Raw genomic sequence first — 13,217 nt, 5'->3', positions numbered from 1 at the left:
GGAAGACTACTGATGACCACCAGAGACCCACAAAAGACCACCAGTGGAAACAATCATGTATGTGTCAGGGACATTTATATATTTTAACGAATTCCGGTAAAGAGTATGAAGATGTTGATTACTTCTCGGAAATCTAATGAATATGTATGTTTTCATTGTATATAACCCCTGTATCCTGAACAATTAGACATACACCAGGTGGAGCGATCCCCTGTGATTTCGGTGCCACAGTTAAAGAATGCCTGCTTTCTAAAACTCCAAATTGAGTTTCAGAGAGTTTCTTTGACTGACTTTTATGGTACCAGACACACATAAGCTGCTTGTCACTCCTAGTACATCCTGCAAAAGTGCTTAGGTGAGTGTTTACAGCTTTTGGTAGAGAGAAAGCAATCACTTCCTAGCTTCTAGGCAGAACAGTTAACTCTTTCCTTGCAGAGCAAGTAATGCAGAGCAGGGCAGAGTGGTTAACCCTTTCCTCATAGTTCCCCCTTTTTTTGTGGCCATCCAGGCCTGTATCTCCTTCAATATGACAGCATAAGCACCTTTTTGAAAATGCTCAGCTGCTTGAGCACTATGTTTGGGAGAAATACGCTTTGTTATTTGCTATTAGTACCTCGTTATGGGTCACAACATCAGACCGTTATTCTCCTTCCTTCCAGTTCATAAGATGATCCATCTACAAAAGGAGTCAAGTCTGGAGTTGACGGGGTATAATTGTAAGGTTTGATCTTACATTTTCTAGATTTTGGGTTACCTCTATGCAGTCATGATGTGGTTCCCCTTCATCTGGTAATAGTAACAAGATAGCCAGGTTCAAGGTGTTGCATCTTCTCAAGAGGATGTTCTCCGCTGTCAGCCACGGAAATTCATACTTCTGGAGTCTCTGAAAACTCAACACTTGTGATGCACATTTAATTAATGTCAGTTCAACATCATATGAGGTGTTTACAGTCAATGGATGTCCTAACACAATCTTCTGATGTTTTCCTCCCATCAGCGCTGCTGAGGCTATTGTTCTAATACACCCCATCATCCCTTTAGTAACTGGATCCAATTAGCCTGAATAATAAGTCACTGGGTGTATTTGCTCTCCCAAAATTTGAGCCAAGACCCCAGAGGCCATTCCTCCCTTTCAGTGGTTCTTCAGCGTCTGCTTCTGTCAAGGCCACCAATGGTATGGCTATTTCTTCAAAGGATGGTATCTAGGGTCTGTAAAATCCTACAGCTCCTAAAAATGCTCTAACCTGTTTCTTTGTTATAGGCCTAAGCATATCCTGAATGGCTTTTATTTGCTCATTAGATATTTTCCTGCCCTTTTCAGATAATACATATCCTATATATTCAGCTCCTTCCTTAAAAAATGCCATTTAGCTGGGGAAACCCAGTGGCCACAAGATTTTCCCAATTTGAACTAGCAATTAGCAAATCATCAACATATTGAATCAGCACAGAATTATTTGGTAATTCAACACTCTGCAAGTGTGTAACTAAAATATTTGAAAATATCATAGGTAATCCCACACTGGATTACCCTTGTGGTAATCTAGTCCATGTGATTTTTTGTCCCTCCCAAGTAAAGGCAAATATATATTGAGAATTCTCATGCATTGGAATATTAAAGAAAGCTGCACACAAATCAACTACAGAAAGATATTTCGCATCTGCTGGTATCAAGGTTATTATAGTTAATGGATCAGGGACTACTGGGTGGGGTATTACTGCCCATTCGTTAATTGCCCTTAGGTCTATAAAAAACAACTTTCTTTCTGGGCCAGGTTTAGGTTTATTTACTGGCAATACTGGTGTGTTACAAGGAGATTCACAGGGGTTTTAAATTCACATTATTATTTTTGGAACGTTTTCTATTGGAAGTTGTGAAGTTATACCTTCAGGGACACATACCAATTTTGCTTGCAATTTACACAATAAGTCCCACCCCAAAAAATTTGCAGGAGCTGATTCAAATAACAAAAAGGAATGGTATGCTGACAGCAGACCTATTTGTACCATTACATCTTCTATTTTTGAAACACTTCTCTGTTTTCTTTTTATACCTACTACATTTACTTTTGTCCTATTACTTCTGAGCCCACTGGGAGATTGCTGAAGGGGGAATAAGTCATCCTGATATCAACTAAAAAAGAATAAACTTTATCTCCAATTTTTATATCTAATATTGGTTCTTGGGGTCTACCTGGGAGCTATATTTCTGTTTCAGTTTCTACTGCTAGCGTTTGGGGATCTGAAAACCGTCATTGCATATCTTCCTCATCTCGCCTTAAAATCCCTTCAATGCAAGGCTGCCAAAGGGCTTGCCTTTTCTTCCTGCTGCTTCCTTTACGCACAAATGTGTCTATGCTCATTACTTCCTCCATTGATTTACCTTGCCATCCTGGGGAACGCTTAGTAAAATATTTCTTGATGCCTGGGGCTGCTTGATCCACAAATAATGAGACAACCAAGGGCCTATTTTGTTCTGCTTCAGGATCTACTCCCCCAAACATTTGCAGCTGTTTCTCCAGCCTAGTCAGAAAAGCAGCACAGGAACAGCAGCAATTGTTTTCTTCCATCCCTGCAGTGGCAGGGAGGGGTACAGAGAGGACACAGAAAGCCCACCTGATAAACAAATGGCTCAGAGGCTGGTGCAAACACAGAAACTTTGTTTTTTTTGATCATGGGGTGCTTTACTCAGCACCCGGCCTGATAACTTCAGAAGGGTTCCACCTGTCTCTTAGGGGAAAACAGATACTAGCCTAGGAGCTGGCAGGGCTCATTGAGAGGGCTTTAAACTAGGTAAGAAAGGGGATGGGGATGCAATAGGGGACGAGGATGAAATAAGGCCTGTTAGAGGTGTACCAGGGGGAACAATGTCAGGGCCAGGGGAGAAAGCAATGGCCCAATTGAAGTGCATCTACACTAATGCACGCAACATGGGCAACAAACAGGAGGAGCTGGAAGCCACGCCAAATGAAGTCATGCCACCACTGAGTGCTGCAGTGCCGGACATGCTAGAACTTCAGTACGAACTAGAGTCAAAGGCAGCCAAGTGGTATGCCACAGTTGATGTTGCTAATGCATTTTTCTCCATTCCTCTGGCAGCAGCATGCAGGCCGCAGTTTGCATTCACTTGGAGGGGCATCCAATACACCTGGAATCGGCTGCCCCAGGGGTGGAAACACAGCCCTACCATTTGCCATGGACTGATCCAGTCTGCACTGGAACAAGGGGGAGCTCCTGAACACCTGCAGTACATTGATGACATCCTCGCGTGGGGCAACACAGCAGCAGAAGTTTTTGAGAAAGGGAAGAAAGTAATCCAAATTCTCCTGAAAGCTGGTTTTGCCATTAAACAGAGTAAGGTCAAGGGACCTGCACAGGAAATCCAGTTCTTGGGGATAAAATGGCAGGATGGACGTCGCCATATTTCGATGGATGTGATCAATAAAATAACAGCAATGTCTCCACCAACTAGCAAAAAAGAAACGCAAGCTTTCCTAGGCCTTGTGGGATTCTGGAGAATGCATGTTCCAGGCTATAGTCAGCTTGTGAGTCCTCTATATCGAGTGACTCGAAAGAGAAACTATTTCGAGTGGGGCCCCGAGCAACAACAGGCTTTTGAACAAATCAAACAAGAAATAGCTCGTGCAGTAGCCCTTGGGCCTGTCCGTACCGGACCAGCTGTGCAAAACATACTTTACACTGCGGCCGGGGAGCATAGCCTCACCTGGAGCCTCTGGCAGAAAACCCCAGAAGAAACTCTAGGTCGACCTCTGGGTTTCTGGAGCCGGGGCTATCGAGGATCAGAAGCCAATTACACCCCAACTGAAAAAGAGATACTCACGGCATATGAGGGTGTTCGAGCTGCTTCAGAAGTTGTGGGTACAGAAGCACAGCTCCTCTTGGCACCATGGCTACCAGTGTTACACTGGATGTTCAAAGGGAAAATTCCCACTACACACCATGCGACTGATGCTACGTGGAGCAAGTGGATAGCGTTAATTACACAGCGGGCTCGAATGGGAAAACCTAATCGCCCAGGAATCCTGGAAGAGATCATGGACTGGCCGGAAGGCAGAGATTTCGGAGTGCCGACAGAAGAGGTAACCCGTGCTGAAGAGGCACCACCATATAACGAGTTGCCAGAAGACAGAAAGCAGTATGTGTTGTTCACTGACGGATCCTGCCGTGTGGTAGGGAGCCATCGGAAATGGAAAGCTGCCGTGTGGAGTCCCACACGACGAGTCGTGGAGGCCATGGAAGGGGAAGGCAAGTCGAGTCAGTATGCAGAAGTAAAAGCCATACAACTAGCCCTAGAGATTGCCGAAAGAGAAAAATGGCCAGTACTGTGTCTCTACACTGACTCATGGATGGTGGCAAATGCTCTGTGGGGGTGGCTGCAGCAATGGAAACAGAGCAACTGGCAGCGCAGAGGTAAACCTGTCTGGGCTGCTACCCTTTGGCAAGATATTGCTGCTCGGGTAGAAAACCTGGATGTAAAAGTATGTCATGTAGATGCCCACATGCCCAAGAGCCGCGCAACTGAAGAACATCAGAATAACGAAGTGGATCGAGCTTCAAAAATTGACGTGGCTCAGGTGGACCTGGACTGGGGACGTAAGGGTGAGCTGTTTGTAGCTCGATGGGCCCATGAAACATCAGGACATCTGGGGAGGGATGCCACATACAAATGGGCTCGTGATCGAGGGGTGGACCTGACCATTGAGGCCATCACACAGGTTACCCATGAGTGTGAGACCTGTGCTGCAATTAAGAGAGCCATGAAGGTAAAGTCTCCCTGGAACAGGGGGAGGTGGCTAGGGTTTCAATATGGTGAGGCCTGGCAGATTGACTATATCGGACCACTCCCACAAACCTGCCAAGGCAAATGGTACATACTCACCATGGTAGAAGCAACTACTGGGTGGCTGGAAACATACCCCGTAAACCATAACACAGCCCGAAACACAATCTTGGGCTTAGAAAGGCAAGTACTGTGGCGTCATGGTACACCAGAGAGAATTGAGTCTGACAATGGGAGTCATTTTCGAAGCAATTTGGTCACCTCCTGGGCCAAGAGACATGGCATTGAGTGGGTGTATCACATCCCTTATCACCCACAAGCCTCTGGGAAGGTTGAGAGGTACAATGGACTGTTAAAGACTATGTTAGGAGCATTGGGTGCTGGGACATGGAAACAATGGGACATAAACCTACCAGAAGCCACTTGGCTAGTTAACAACAGGGGGTCTGACAGCTGTGCTGGTCCTGCTGAAACAAAACCCCTACACAGGGTGAAAGGAGCTAAAGTCCCCGTAGTGCATGTAGGAAAGTGGATGGGGAAGGCGGTGTGGGTTGCTCCTGCCTTGGGAAAAGGCAAACCCCCTTGTGGGATTGTCTTCGCCCAAGGACTGGGGTATACCTGGTAGGTCATGCAAAAGAATGGGGATATCAAGTGCGTGCCTCAAGGAGGTTTAACCCTGAGAGAAAACTAATCTGTAATCTAAGTTATATGTTGTAGGAAGACGCTGCAGGATCAACGACAGGTCAACTTCGCAAGGAACTGGGCAAGTGCAACAAGGACTTGAGCTAAGCTGGTGCTGGCGTCCAGACATCCAACTCCACCTGCTTTGAGTGACCACTTTGGCAGATGAAGACCAAATCGTCAACAGTTCTTATGAACATTTTCCAAGAAAGACCTACAGAATGAAAAGACATACTTACCCATCAATCTGTTAAAGGACAAGGGACAATGGTGATGAGAATACTTATATGCTAAAGTATGGGGGACCTGAGAGGGACACAAATGTTATGGAATAAGGGGTGGAGGTTGTACTGGGTCGGGCTGGGATGTTAACTTTCCCTGCAGAAGCCCATACAGTGCTGTGCTCTGCACTCGTAGCTAAAACAGCAATGGTATCACACCAGTGTTGTGTCTGCTGCTGAGCAGTGCTGGCACAGCATCAGGACTCTCCCTAATTCCCCTGGGGGTGGGCAAAGATGTGAGAAAAGAAACATCACCAGGGCAGCTGACCTAAACCAACCAAAGGGATATTCCATACCATATGATGTCACACTCAGCAATAAAAGGTGGAAAAAGGAGGAAGAGGGGAGGGGTGGGCTCTCGTTGTGAAAATGTCTGTCCTCCTCCCGAACACCGGCTACGTGCGTTGAGGCCCTGCTTCAAGGACGTGGTCAAGCATCGCTCATTTGTGGGAAGTAGAGAGTAATTTCTTTCCTCTGCACTTCCACATAGCCTTTGCTTGTTTCGCTTAGTTTTCCCTTTCTCCCTCCCTTTTCCCCTTTCCTTTTTCCCCTTTAGTTAAATGGTTAATTGTTTAGTTAAATTGTTTAGTTAAAGTGTTTAATTAATAATAATCTTTCCTTAATAATTATTTTTTTTTCCTTTAATTAAATCATCCTTATCTCAACCCGTGAGTTGTTCTTTCCTTTACTTCTTCCCCTCCTCATCTAAGGAGGGGGAGTGAGAGAGCGGTTGTGGTGTTCAGCTGCCTAGCACGGTAAAACCACCACAGTAAGCGAGAAGGCAAGTGGGATGAAATCCCATATGTGGAGCTATTTTTCTATTTGCGGGATAAGCCTGAGTGGCAACACGCTTGCAGGATAATGGTGGCTAAGATAACTGTTGATGAGCAATGTAAAGCATGTACAGGAGAAAAGCGCTGTATAGGGCATCAAGTGTTAGAAAATGGTATGTATTATAGACAGGAAGATGGAAATATAGATTTGGAAGTAGCACCATCATCCCCCTTAGAACAAGGGCAGATCTGAGAAATATGGATAGGTTAGAAATAGCCTGGAAAGTATATAACAATAGAGAACAGGAATCCACTAGGAGGCAGCAACAGAACTTGTTAGCAGTAATTCAAGGCAAAGGAAACCAAGGATTCAGAGGAAGAGGATTTGTTAGAGGTCGGGGAGTTAGTATAGGAAGGGGTCGTGGAGACTTTAGTGGAAATTTAGGAGGAAGACTGGGATTGAATCAGTGTGCTTATTGTAAAAAGGAAGGGCATTGGAAAAATGAGTGTCCATTTAGGAGAGACCAATTCTCGGGAAATTTGCTTCAGAATCCGGAAGCCATCAAGGCAATGGTGCTGGGAGATTTTAGTAGCTGACTAGATAGAGAACATAAAGCAGCCAAAGAACCTTTGGTAAAGATTCAGTTAGGGGATAAGGAAGTGAGGTTCTTGATAGATACAGGAGCAACACATTCAGTGTTAAATAGTTTAAAATGACAATTAGGAACTAAGACAACTACAGTAATTGGAGCCACAGGGAAAGAGGAAAAACAGCCATTCTTACAACCTCTTGATTTGCGTTTTGGAGGTAAGGAATTAACCCATGAATTTCTGTATGTACCAGAATGCCCGATTCTACTCTTGGGACGGGATCTATTAGCCAAATTAGATGCAACAATAACCTTTGAGGATGGAGAATTAATAATGAAGGTACCTGAGTCCAAAATAGGACAAATCCTGATGATCAAAGATAAACCCTTTGTTAAAATTCCAAGAGAAGTAGAAAATGCAGTTATACCAACAGTATGGGAAACAGATATACCAGGGAAATCAAAACTGGCACAACTGGTAAAGGTGGAATTAAAGGAAGGAGCCAGACCTGTTTGAAACAAACAATATCCACTTAAGATAAAAGCTAGACAGGGGATAGTGAAAATTATTGACAAATTTCTTAAATATCAGATTCTGGAAGAATGTAAATCGGAATATAATACTCCATTTTTTCCAGTAAAGAAGCCAAATGGCGAATATAGATTTGTACAAGATCTTAGAGCAATAAATGAAATAACAAAGGACATTCACCCAGTAGTAGCTAATCCTTACACATTGTTAAAATCTGTGAGAGAGAAATATAAATGGTTTACCGTGATAGATTTAAAGGATGCCTTCTTTTGCATACCTCTTGATAAAGATAGTAGGAAATTATTTGCCTTTGAATGGGAAAACCCGCAAAATGGACGGAAGACACAATTAACTTGGACAAGACTTCCGCAAGGCTTCAAGAATAGCCAGACTCTCTTTGGGAGCCAGCTGGCCAAGGAACTGGAAATCTGGACAACGCAAGGACAAATACAGGTACCCACAAGTCAGTATTTGTTGTTACAATATGTAGATGATATTTTGATTGCCACAGAGAATGAGTCGCTCTGCACCCAAATAACCATCGAAATTTTAAATCAGTTAGGAATGGGTGGCTATAAAGTTTCAAAAGAAAAGGCACAAATAGTTTGTTCAACTGTAACATAGTGATTGATTATCAAAGTGGCAGAATGGAGAGTCATTTCTTTAGTGGTTTGGGCTTGAGCCCTCGGAATTTGGTAAGAAGGGGGAGAGCGAATTTATTTAGGCCTCAATACCTTTTTAAACCCCCATCTTGACGGATACACAGGAGTGATTCCTTGTTTTGTGTGGGCTTACTAACAAAGTGCATGAGAAAAAATGGCATTCGGCTTGAAATTCGGTCCTTTTGAAATGTAAATTTTGTGGAAAAGGTGTTATTGTTTGTCTAGAAGACAGAAGGCTGAGTGCTTCTGATGTTTTTCCGAAATCCCGTGGATTTATGATTGGAACGGGACTCATTAATAATCTGAAATAGTGAAGTCTGTATGTAGAAGGAAGAGTTTAATCCCAGGGAATTGGGACGTTTGGGAAGAAGATTAGGAAAAGATAGTAAAAACCTGCAATAAAAAGGTTTGCGTGGAAATTGAAACAAGGGACAGTAACTAATATAAAAAAATAAAAGGGAATGGGAAATCCAGGAAATGAGTAATATCCAAAACAAAGGCTTTTTAAAGAAAGCCTCCTTGGGTGCATATTGGCACATTGGAAGGATATTGTTAGAAATGGGGGCACAGAAAGCAAGAGGACTTTCACTAAGTATTGCGATCAATGGTGGCCACTATATAAGCTAAATGGCCACTTTATGGATCAATCGACTATAACAGTGTCTTGCAATTAATATTGTTTTTGATGAGAGAAAGGAAATAGGATGAAATGTTGTATACTGATATGTTGTTTCAGCATCTTAGAGGGAAAAGGTATGGAATTAAATTGGCCCCTGACTGAGCCTTTGGTGTTGGCATTAGAAAAGTACAGGCTGGAGAAAGATAAAGGAAGTGTTAAAAGGGTTGTTGAAGGTGTTAAAGGTTGTGTGGCATGTAGTATTTGACAGAGCTGTTTGAAGTTGAATGAGCAGGGAAAGAGGATGTAGGAATGTTAGTAGTTCCGTCTCAACCCGAGGCTGAGATCTCTAAATAGCGGGTGTGAGCCCTCTGGGTCAGAGGGATCATGATGGGTCCGAGAGAGTTGTCGTGGAAACAGAAAAGCAGCTAACTCTTAAAACAACCTGCGTTCATGTGTGAGCTCAGATTGCCAATGGGACCGCTCAGGAAACTGTCAACGATTGCATTCCCCTGACCGATCCCCCACTGAGACCCTAATCACCCCGGAAATTATGAGCGGTTATGTAAATACCAAAATCTGGTTAAATTGGGAATTGAGAATCTGTTCCAGCAAGGTCCAAAAGAAACCCCCATGGAATTTCTGAATTTTTGGACCAACTTTGAAATGCAATGAAGAAAAAAACAAAACAAAACAAACAAAAAACTATTTGGACCTGGCTTCAGAAAACAAACAGAGGCAATTGGCTAGCCTCTTTCCAGGGCAATCGGGCCCTGATATCAGAAAGAAATTGTCTTAGGCTGCAGGATAAACTTACAACAGTCAGAAATGACGGGGACCTGGGGCATCTAACCTAGCAGGTCCACTAGTTGAAATAAAGCTAGGAAATGAAGAGAGAGGCTTGAATTTTTTGTTGGTTATGGGAGCTTCTTTCTCTGTGTTAGCAACTGGCCAACCGGAAAAGGCGTTTTTTGGCAATGCTTGAAATTTAAACTGGGAAAAATTATTGGAATTACAAAATGAGAAAAACAGTCAAGTTTGGTTCATGGTACTAGATTTAAAGGATGCCTTTTTCTGCCTGCCCGTGGCAACTGAAAGCCAGAAACTCTTTGCCTTTGAATGGGAAAATCCTAATAGAGGACGAAAACTCAGCTTACTTGGACAGTGTTACCACAGGGGTTCAAGAATAGCTCCACTGTGGGAATAAAAATGTTGTTTTTGCAGAGTTGCATTGTTTAGAGGGAAGGAATGTGGTATTGAGATAGGCTTGCAGTGATGAGAAAGCTTAACAGACAACCTTGTAAAATGCAGACAACCAGAATCCTTACAGCAATTAGGCGGAAATCACTGTGTAAAAAACATTACCACCTCAAAGAGGTTAAAAGTCAAAGGAATATATAACAGGCTGGCAACTGAAAGCCACGTATTGTCTGTGAAGAACCGGACAGATTGTGAACCTGGATTACCCACTTAATGGGGAAACAGGGTAGGGTCCCGGTCCTCGAGAAAAAAAAAAAGTATAGAAGCTGTGTTATGGAACTAGTAGGCATGCTCCTGCTTGTGGGATGCCCGCCATTGCAATTGGGAATAAAACTGCTACTTCACTGAGATCCTCGCCTGAGCCTATGTTATTGGCTACAGAGTGTTTCTCACAATTTGGGGGCTCGTCCAGGAGCCAGTCACCTACTGGGGAGTCCCAGCGCCACAGCAGCAGGAAGGCATGCCCACTGATTTCAGCGGTCCTGTGCATCGACAGTGGCGGTTCTGCGGAGAGCTGACAGAGGGCCCGAGACTGATTAAAGAGGCAGGATCTGTGAAGGAGTGGGGAAGGGAAGAAGGTAGGCACTCCGGGTTTAAGAATTGATCCGGTAACTCTGTGCACAGACCAAGGTAAGAAATATTAAGTATTGTCTTGGGGGGGGTCGGGTGAGACTCTGTGTGACATGTGATTGAGACGTACTTTTGTACGAAGCGAGTGTGGAATCCTGATCCGCGGTTCCGTAGCTCCGCGAGGGGCGCGGCCAGAGACGGAGGAAGCATGAGATAAGGGAGAGAAAGGAAGAGTCTCGGGAAATTTGGTGTACGGTACCCCTTGCACGGTAAAGTGCTTGGCAGTACACCCCCATTTTCCAGAACTGGAATGTTAGTGTGGGGTACCCTGCAGGAGGGAAATTTCTGTAGCAGCACACTGACAAGGGCTAGGAGAAATGGGAAAATATGGGTTCCAGGGGACAGGGAGATATCCCTGGGGGAGTGCCTACCGACAGTTCTTCCTGAAGAATGATAAGAAATTGGAAAAATAATCCCAAAATTAGAGATGATAATAGAAGAAAATGGTTAAATATTGTATATCAGTCTGGACAAAAGAACCAATTAAGGTATTTTGGCCAAAATAGGGGTCTGATGAAAATTCAGGCTTTAAATTTACATGTAAACAATAAGATTCCTTTTTCAGAGAAGGAGTCAAGTTATGCTCCCTATAATCCTAATATTGCACCGATGGCAGCAGCAGCCGCTCCAGGAAGGGAGACAGGGACTGCAATTAACACTGTCCCTAGAGAAGGAGCGTTCTCTAGGCTCTGGTAAGAATTAGAACAAGGTAGAAGAGGTACTGAGAATTTTGCCTTCCCTGATACTAACAGTACTAACGCTAACTGTGTATCCTCTTAGGTGAACTCCCCCCTCTCCTTACCGGCAGAGAGGTGTTAGGGGTTTTAAAGAGGAGATGAAGTCTTTAATTGAGGACCCCATCAGGCTAGCTGAACAATTAGACCAGTTCCTAGGACCTAACTTATACTCTTGGGGGGAAATGATGTCTATACTAAGTATGTTGTTTACAGGGGAAGAAATGAGAATGATCAGGAGGAGAGCTGCTATACAAGAACGGGAAAGAGCTCATCCTCCAGTACCAGGGATAATACCAGCAGAGCAGAAATACCCACTTGCCGATCCTGGCTGGAATAATAATAATAATAATGCGCAACACAGAAATCATATGAGAGACTTGGGGTCAGAATGAGAAAGTACTCGGGGATGAATCCCGAGGACCCGGTATCCCAAGGGCTCTTGAAAGTTCATTTTGTGATTAAAGCCTGGCCAGATACACAGAAAAAGCTCCAGAAGGTGGGGGGATGTAGTAAACAGTCACTGGGGGCCGTCCTGTGGGAGGCCCTGAAGGTGTATGTCAGGAGGGGAGATGAGAAGGAAAAGCAGAGAGCGAAACTTAACAGTAGTGACAGTGTAGCAGGTAGTGAGGAAGAGGGCTGGAGGAAGAGGAAGAAAATCTTCAGGGGGAGTCAGGGCCAGGATGGAAAGGAGAGGAAGAGAGATGAAGGAATGGCAGGCAAGGAAAGCTACCTGTGTTGCAGCCTGAATCTTAGCAGGGACAGGCTTTGAGAAGATGTTTTCCGGAGTGGAAGAAGGAGGAGAGAAGGCAAATGGGATGAAATGTTGTATACTGATATGTTGTTTCAGCACCCTGGAGGGAAAAAAAGGTATAGAATTAAGTTGGCCCTTTACTGAGACTTTGGTGAAAGTACAGGCTGGAGAAAGATAAAAAGAAGTATTAACAGGGTTATTGAAGGTGTTAAAGGTGCGGTATGTAGTGTTTGACAGAGCTGTTTTTTGAATGAGTTGGGAAAGTTGAATGAGCAGGGAAAGAGGATGTAGGCATTATCTAAGTAACAGTCTAGAAGTTTTGGTATATTTGCTTATTTGCTTTGGTTTTTGGTCAGTTTCCCAAGTATCAGGGAGGGACGTGGCGGGGGGAGGGGGCGGGGGGGGCAGCCTGCTCCACCAGGGGCCTCTCCACAGGCCACAGGTGGGGGGGTATAAAGGTAAAAATAGCAATTGTTAATAGTTTCCAAGAGATGGTTCCCAAAGAACAAGGATAATAGTAATACTGAGTACAAATACCAGATTAAGCTCGCGGACAGTGTAACATAAGTGAATGTTGTACAGTGCAAACTGATAAAACCAAAAGAATCTTAAGCCAGCCCTCAGAGGTGATAAGCAAGAAAGGGTTACATGAAAAACACTTGCAATCTAATAAACCAACTTTGAGAGTAAAGAAATTGACATCGTGACCACCAACTATTAAACAAATATAATACTTGTAACAAATTATAAATAAAAGTGTTCTAACATGCTCTGATTAGATGAATTGTTATCTCAACCCCTCGTGCCCCATGTTGGGCGCCAAAAGAAATGTTGTGGTTTAACCTGGCAGGCAGCTAAGCACCACACAGCCGTTCACTTACCCCCCCCCGCCCATGGTGGGAT

This window comes from Anser brachyrhynchus (genome assembly GCF_964034855.1).
Source record: "Anser brachyrhynchus genome assembly, chromosome: W".
Classification (NCBI taxonomy): Eukaryota; Metazoa; Chordata; class Aves; order Anseriformes; family Anatidae; genus Anser; species Anser brachyrhynchus.
This window is presented reverse-complemented; position numbering follows the sequence as displayed.